Below are 9,344 nucleotides of genomic sequence, written 5' to 3' on the forward strand. Positions count from 1 at the left end.
AGAGTGAAGCTCGAAGATAAAGCTTCTCACTGGCCTGAACAAGCAGATCAATTCCTAACAAAGAATCAAGAGATGAAAGCCCGTTTCTTTGAATGAAGGCGGTCGTCATGCCATTTTTACCATTTTGCATTCTTGTAATTTATTCTTGTTTGTCTAAGTATTGTATGCTTTAAACATTGTTGTTTATATTTGGTCTTGTTAATGGGATGATTATGCATGTTATGAACCAATCTTTTATATTCACTCGTATTATTTATTTGCAAAGCACAAACACACACTTTTCCACTTCACCTTCTTTATCACATTGTTGTTAGTAAATGTTGAAAGGAGGATGACGAAAACGAAATACTCATAATTGTTGATTGTATGCTTTCGGATAGAATCTTGCTAATGATGCACATGCATTGTTTCAAATCCCCAAACACCGGAGAGATAAGGAGTTAATCCCTAGTCAACCACTTCGAGCCTAGAAGTAGGAGTTTCTTTCGAATCTACAAAACCCTTGCGCTTAACCTGGGGAAGGGCAGTGTTCAGTTAATCTGACTACATGGTCAAATCACAAGAGGAAATATCCCATATGAGGGTCAACCGCGATATTTCTCGCACATATCCTGAAGTGTCGAAGGAACCATACAAAATCCAAAATTTATGTCGGTTGTTCTTCAATGACCAGCGACTTGGCAGTCATAATTTTCAAAAAAAATCAATCAAAGAAAGAGCCTGCTAAGTCAAACACCTTAAAAGGAGACTTTGGCAAAAACTGGGGCAATCCCGATGGGTTAAAGCCTCAAAAAGGCGGTCCATGCAAAAGTTAGGGATCATAACAAAAGAGGCAATGAAAGTCCTCCACAAAACAAAACATGAATCAGTGACCATCATAACAAAATCAAAGGGGTCACCAACATCCATGAAGAGCAAAATAGGATGACTATCATTTCAGGGGATCTTACAATTGCTGACTCTCGTAAAGTATGCGTCGAATTAACTGAACGTAGGGTTGGAGATCATCGTGAAGAAGGGGTGGGTTTAAATAAAATTTGAGCCTTATATGCTTTCATTCAATAACCATGAACTAAGCCACGTTACAACCCTTAAAAGACCTAATTGAAGTAAGGTTTATTCTAAAAGCATACTACAACAAGGTTGAATAAACTGACTCCTAGAGATTTGCTAAATTTCTATTCTCACTATATCACTCACACGCCAGTTAAAATCAGCACCACGTTTCGACTCACGGTCCACTCGTCATACACTACCACGACACTCCCCAAATGAATGATTGTTTTTCAAAACTTGCATAACTATTGCATTAAAATCACCATTTCTTGAATGAACAATTCTTAAACTGCAAGACAGTACTTGACATCAAAGAAATTCCAGCAAGGGGCAATTCGAGAGGTACTTGATCGTTGGCGCTGACACGAATCAAAACCATCTTGTAATCCTATGGATCAAGAGCATGGCATCTTTTTGATTATGTTGACTAAAGAAGTAGTCAGTGTAAGACGAATCTCCAAACATCGGTTGATCAGGGAGGAAAAACACTTCAATACTCAACCCATCTGGGGAAAGTCCCTCAAAGGCTAATCAGGGGCAAGACAAGTTGCAAGGGAAAAATTTCCTTCATATCTTCGAGTCAGCCAAGCAGATTGCGTCAGACACTAGTAACTGCTTGAATTCACAACAAAAATGTTGAAAGTTCATGCTAGTACAATGTCATATATTGTCAAGAATCCGTGGGGCACATCAAAAGCATAACCATCATGCATTGATCACGTCGCTATGCTCAGTTACAAGTCGGCCAGACATCTTAGAAGAAGAAGTCGAGATCTCCTCAGGGGCAAAGACACAACATATCAGCGAGAGATAAAACTTGGGGCACTGAGAGTATCCACATCCGTTGGGTTTTCATCACATCATCAACTACCGAGTGTCAGGAAGTCAGATCCTTTCACCAATCAAAGTCCAATCCACAGCGACAATTACCAAACAAACGAAGCCCACCTTGCCGGCATTCTCACAAAAACAAATACAACCAACACTGGTTTCCAGAAGATACATTGCCTTTGAAAAGGGCGGTTTAATCCCAAACAAATCAATCATCCTTTGCATACAAACATGCATCACATGCACTGCATGCATCACCTCATACATAACGCGTACATGACATGTATACATATAGCACGAATCAGGATCCAAGGTTTAGTCGTAAGTATCCAGGCCGACCCTCAGTCGAGTCATTGTTATTTTCGCTGAGTGAGTTCCTACCTTGTATTGTTGGGTGTTTCCCATTGAGCTACATACTTTAACCTTTTGTTGATAAGATGTTATCCTCAGTTAAGTCAATTAATGTTTCTTTAAATCCCTACCTTGTTTCTCACTGAGCGTTCCTCAATAAGTTGTTTCCTTTAACCTTTCTTTGATGGAAATTACATCTTTCAGATTGTTCTGCAACCTTTTGTTGTTGATATCCCCAAGAAAGTCTCACCCAGTAATGTTCCAATACTACCCAATAAGTCGGGTTTATTAAACTTTTGTCAGTAGCCTTATTTTTCCAATATTTTTCTCACTATCACCCTTTTGGTGAAAGTCCATTAATCATCACCCTATTTACGATAACCTTTATCCTTTTGGTAATGGTAAATCCTTGACATTTGTGATCTTACCGTCATCCATTTGGTGTCGAAGATCCTTGAAGTTTTGTCCCAACCTTCATCCTTTTGGTGAACGGCGACCTCTACAATTATTACAGCTTACTGTCATCCTTTTGGTGTCGGCAATCCTTGTGGTGATAGGGATCTTTGTCATTTTGGTTCAACCAACATTCTTTTGTTGATGGTGGACGCTGTTATTATGTCCAATCATCATCCTTTTGGTGATGGCGTCCAGTTCGATCTAAACATCACCCTTTTGGTGACAAAGGTTATGGAGTTTGGTTTAAGTTGTCACCCTTTTGGTGATTATAACATTGGGAAAGTTCAGTCTTACTGTCATCCTTTTAGTGTCAGTGATATTTGAAGTTATTATAACTTGGTACCATACTTTTGGTGGTAACTAGTTTTGAAGTTATGATCTCACCTTCATCCTTTTGGTGATGGTGATTGTTGACTCATTAGCATCCTTTTTGTGATAACAGGTTTTGTTTTGATCTTACCTTCATCCTTCTGGTGACGACGATCATTAAAGTTATGACTTATTATCATCCTTTTGGTGGTAACAAGTTTTATTTTGATCTTACCTTCATCCTTTTGGTGATGGTGATCATTTGAGTTGTTGTGACTTATTATCATCCTTTTGGTGGTAACGAGTTTTGTTGTTTAATCTTACCCTCATCCTTTTGGTATTGGTGATTGTTGACTTATTATCATCCTTTTGGTGGTAACAAGTTTTTTTGTTTGATCTTACCTTCATCCTTTTGGTGATGGTGATCATTTGTGTTATTGTGACTTATTATCATCCTTTTGGTGGTAACAAGTTTTGTTGCTTGATCATACCTTCATCCTATTGGCTTATTATAATCCTTTTGGTGATAACAAGTTTTGTTTTGATCTTACCTTCATCCTTTTGGTGATGGTGATCATTGAAGTTGTCGTGACTTATTATCATCCTTTTGGTGATAACAAATTTTGTTTTGATCTTACCTTCACCCTTTTGGTGATGGTGATCATCGAAGTTGTCGTGACTTATTATCATCCTTTTGATGATATTAAGTTTTATTTTGATCTAACCTTCACCTTTTTGGTGATGGTGATTGTCCGAGTCGTTATGAATTATTATCATCCTTTTGGTGGTAACAAGTTTTGGTTTTTAGTCTTACCTTCATCCTTTTGGTGATGGTGATTGTTGACTTATTATGATCCTTTTGGTGGTAACAAGTTTTGTTGTTTAATCTTACCTTCATCCTTTTGGTGATGATGATTGTTGACTTATTATCATCATTTTGGTGGTAACAATTTTTGTTATTTGATCTTACCTTCATCCTTTTGGTGACGTTGATCATTGAAGTTATTGACTCACTATCATCCTTTTGGTGGTAGTCTTGCTATATTACTCTCGGTAATGGAAAATTTTATCAGAATTACTATCATCCTTTTGGTGACGGATATCATCCTGTTGGTGATGGAAATCTTTGAATTTTATTCGTCTAACCGTCAATCCGTTGGTGATGATCATGTCGGTTATTGCGTCCAACTACCCCCTTTTGGTGACAACAAGTTTGGTTATTAATCTTACCATCACCCTTTTGGTGGTGGCTATCTCCGAAGCTTAGTTTTATCCATCAACCTTTTGGTGATGACGATCCTGAAATCATGGTGAATTACTATCATCCTTCTGGGGGTGGAAATTAACTCTACTGTCATCCTTTTGGTGCCAGGAGCATTTTTCAATTTTAGTCTCACCATTGTCCTTGTGTCAGTAATGACCCTAGAAAGATTGGAGTGTCATACTCCTAATACCTTGGTGTTGTTAGAATTCGTTGCATTTTCTTTCTGCATTTCTCCATTGCATTTCAAAAGAAAATATTTGGGTCTTTTCATATTTAATTACCTTCCACCATGAATGTATGAGGACCGTCGTCATTCTTAACTTCTAGTTTAAGTTAATTAAATAGGGGCAGCTGTCATGCCCCAAATTTTGTCCAGGTGCTTTGAAAACTTTCATTAGCATTCATAACCGGAGAGCATAATGCATAAACTCGAAACTCAGGGATATTTACTTGATCAAAGCTTCATAAGCCCTAATCGTGTCTACCATTCTTTATGTGGCTTCCCAACCTTAAGTTCTTCTAAGCTCTTCATCATTCATAGCTTGATTTCATTTGCATGGGTTCATGCAGTATTCACTTATTCATGGCTATTGGTTTTAGTCTAAGTCCTTAGTCCCATAAAAATTTCATTTGCTTTTCTTAATCTATGACGCTTCATCTGATTATTTCCTTGTCCATAGCCCATGAATTGTTCATACATTGGCCATACTCACACTTGGTTTTGTTCTTAGTTTGTCCACCTTGCATCCTCTATTTTGTGTCGTCCCGTTTCTAGTTGGTTCTTACTAAGGCATAAAGTTTCATCTTAAGCCTTGTACCATCCACACAGGGCCATTGGGTTGATCATGGGCCTTACATTTTATTTATTTATGGGTCTTTGGTTTCAGGTCATAATTAGGTTCGCAGGCTCATGGCATTCCAAGAATCAATTCAAGTCATATAAGGCCATGTTGTTTGAATTCACTCCCACGAATAAGTGTTAGAGTTTGTTTTTTAATACTTGCCTAAATACCCATATATATACATAGGATGGCATATTGTTTTTTAAAATATTTGACCATCGGCCAAAACATTGACCCAAGCCTGCAAGTCTACAGCCCATACCGTTCCATACAAGTTACACCAAGCTACGCTTATTTCCTTTTGATTTGAGTACTCCAAAACCAAGTCGCAACAGGAACAGGTCGAAAGGTGTTTAAAGTAACTCATAAAAATTATTTACATAAAAAAAACTGGAGTTCTTCCAAAGGTTGAACAAAATTATGAATAAAGAATTGTACATCATTATTTAATAAGTACATCATCAATTACAGTTGGTGAAATCAAGCTGGTGAAACGACACAATTCGATGAAAACCCAGCCAACTGAAAACAACTGAAGAGGCTTTATTGCGTTGAAGCCATAGCTGGTGTATGAGTATACGATCCATTCCCACGACACCTTCATGTTCGCACCAAACCACCATTCTTTACCTGCAAGGGATGCAAGATGAAATGATAAGGACTTCACAGAAAACTATTGAAATATGTCTAAGATAAAACAAGCATATCACCAACACATAGATGGAATTTCGGGTGGAAAAGGGTGATGTCATTCGTGAGGGGACCACCTATAATCCAAAACAAACCCACAACCTAAGTCCCCAACGAAAAGATATGAATGGATTCGCCATGAGAGGCGCGACTTTGGTCCCCACAAGAAACACAAGCCAAATTTCACCCCTAATGGATTTGCGTTGGCTCATACGTATCCGAGGATATTCCTCTGAAATCCACCTCACCTCACACGTACCATAATCCCCACAAAAATACCATATAAGTATACCTAAGGATGGGATAAAAAGGGGACGATTATTATGCAAAAATGGTTACCTCAGAACCATCTCTTAAGTGGGCAAAATCCCTAAAAGTCTAAAAGAGTTTCATACTAACCTAGACAAGCTCAGACCAACAGAATAATCAAACAACATTTAAAAAAAAACAGAGAGAAGGAAAGAAAGAGAAGAGAGAGAGAACTCGAAGTCAGAAAGGAGACTCATCTCAAACGTAGCGGAGAAGACGTCATCGGCGACTTAACTCCGATCAAGTAGTCATCTTCTCCCTCTTTTGCTTGAAATCCTTATATCGTTACATTCGCCGTTCTGAACTGAGTAAAACCCCTTTAACGACTTCTGTAAATTACAATTGTGGAGGTTTAAATTTTGAAATTAGGGTTTGTGGTTTGAATTATTTCTTGTTGTTGTTTTGTTTTGAGTTGTCTTTTAGAAGGAATCGAGGGTTTGTTGGGTTGCGTTGAAGGTTGTGATGTCGGAGATTTGAATTTTCGTTTTGCTTGGAGGGCCGATCCAGTCGTTTGAGGAAGATTTAGGGAGAGTAAAGGCCGAATTTGGATTCTTCGGCCAAAACAAGGTGGGGTTAGTGTTTGACGTTCAGTTTTTTGAGTGTTGGTTCGCCGGAGAAGAAGGTGGTGCCGCCACCGTTGGCCGACAACCACCGTCTTCTCCGGCAGGTTGATCGGAGGAAGGAGGGCTCATTTGCAGAGTGTTTTGGGTTCTGAGATGAGGAGAGAGAAAAGAGTTCATCAAATGAACTCGTTTTCTCAGATGCCCGGGTTAATACCCATGTTTGGTTCGATGCATGAGTGACAAGTGTCGCTCTGATGATGAGCAACGTCTGCGTTTGACCGCGGGTCAACCAGACGCTTCTGTGTGAATATCCCACAGCCCCTTACCATGTTCCCTCATTGAATCCGTTTGTTGATTGTTTGACCAAGTCAGATCCACTGATCTGACGGACGAGGGTGTTGCATGGGGGTCAACAGTGTTGACCGAGCTCACTGGGCTCCCCTTCCGTTTGGGGCCTAAGGTCTTCTAGCTAACTGAACCCCCCTGTACTGTTATGCAGTGCGCCCAGTGTTGACCGAGCTCACTGGGCTCCCCTTCCATTTGGGGCCTAAGGTCTTCATAACCTTGTAAGTCGATCGCTTTCAAGCATCGTCATCAACCTCGCATAGCTTACTCTTGGGCTTCCTTACAATGAGACCTATTCGGTTATTTAATGATCGAGTAGATGAACAATACACTAAAAGAAATCCAATTTATTCACAAAACACAAATTTAAAACCTCGATCCAATGTCGAGTACATTTATCCCAATAAAATTAAAATACCCAATCACAATCAAATACCATTTCATTTGGAAATGAAAAGGGAGATGGTCTTGATTTTTCAATTCCCCTCCTCGATTATTTGTGTACGAGTTCTCTTACTCGGTTAGTCAAATAATTGTCATCTCTCTTAAAAACTGCTAAACCCGATTAAATCAGAATACTTTTATAATAAGCTAAATGAAAAGGGAGATGGCTTTGAGTTTTCAACTTCTCTCCTCAATTGTTTGAATACGAGTTCTCTTACTCGGTCAGTAGAACAATTGTCATTTTTCCGCAAATTAATAAATTAATCAAAACATTTTTACAATAAATCCAACGAAAAGGAAGATGGTCTTGAGTCTTCGATTCCTCTCCTCAAATGCTTGGATATGAGTTTGTCTTGCTCAGTAATTCGAGTACTTGTCGTTTATCCTAAAATACATCAACCATTCGTAAACTTATTTTCATAATCACTTAGATGAAAAAGAAAGTGGTCTAGAGTCTTCTATTCCATTTCCCGACTATTAGGATACGAGTTGTCTTACTCGACTATCCAAGTATTCGTCATCCATTCAAAACACCTTAACTATTATTAAATCCTTTTATAATTAAGAATTAAAAAGGAGATGGTCTAGATCCTTCGATTTCTCTCCTTGACTATTAGGATATGAGTTGTCTTACTCGACCATCCAAGTAATCATCGTCCAACCAAATATCTTAACACATTAAATACATTTGTCCTTGCCCCGTGCGATCGAAACCAATCCAACAAAACATCAAACATATTAACTCAACTTGTCACCCCCGTGTGACCAAAATCTTTTCAGAAAGAATATTGTTTAATCCTTTCTAATGCGCACAACGAACTAGTGCTTAAGCCTCCGCCGAGAGTAGACAAGCCAACGTTTAGCCTTTAGAACGCGATCTAAATAGCTATTCGCTAAAAAACACTAACCAAATCGTAGTCCCCGAACTACGAATGCTCTGATTTCCTTATTCCACCATAAGGATACGTAGGCACGAGATTGAGAGATCTTAGCGAGCACACTAATAAAAAACCTCCCTTTTTCCCCTTTTTGAGGTTACCATTCATCTCTATTTTCAACCTTTATTCACTCGAAGAAAACAAACAACCTAAGTTAACATTCAAATCACAAAATTGAACTAAGAGGTTCCCGTTGAGTACAACGGACGTGAGGGATGCTAATACCTTCCCCTTGCGTAATCAACTCCCGAACCCGAATATGGTTGCGACGACCATCATTCTATTTTTCAAAGGTATTATCGGTATTTTCCTATTCCTTCATTGGGATAAATAAAGTTTGGTGGCGAATCTGTTCGAACTAATTTTTTCCACGACCATCGCGAGGGATTGCATTTTTCGAGGTGCGACACCTTGTTCACTTTCTCTTTAGTTGGTTGGTCATTAGCTTTAACTGTAGGTGTTTAATTGGCTGCATTATATGGTAAAACACTAGCTGGTTACAAATGTCTTGACTGATGTCATGACATAGTATGTATGTGTGACTACATTGTAGGTTAGAATATCTAACTGTACTCTGATGTCTTGACTGATGTCATGACACACTTGAGTAGTTACTGCAGGATTAGCTAACACATGATTTATTGAATGTCAAACTGGATGCTATGACATTCATACCTGTCAACAGATACTAAGAAATAGAACAGCTGGTGTTCTGTTAGAACTTAGTATTTATTTCCAGTCTGGTTATCAAGGAAAGACCAGACCTGGCATAAGGCCTACTGACTGAATGTCAAATTGGATGTTATGACATTCATCACTGACAGTAGCTACTGAACATTAGACAGAGTGGTGTTCTGCTATACTTCAGCATGTAACTTAGTTTGTTCTTCAAGAGAATAACAAAACTAACTTAAGGCCAAATGTGTAAATGTTAAGTTGGACACTT

Source organism: Lathyrus oleraceus, chromosome 4, assembly GCF_024323335.1.
Source record: "Lathyrus oleraceus cultivar Zhongwan6 chromosome 4, CAAS_Psat_ZW6_1.0, whole genome shotgun sequence".
Taxonomy (NCBI): Eukaryota; Viridiplantae; Streptophyta; class Magnoliopsida; order Fabales; family Fabaceae; genus Lathyrus; species Lathyrus oleraceus.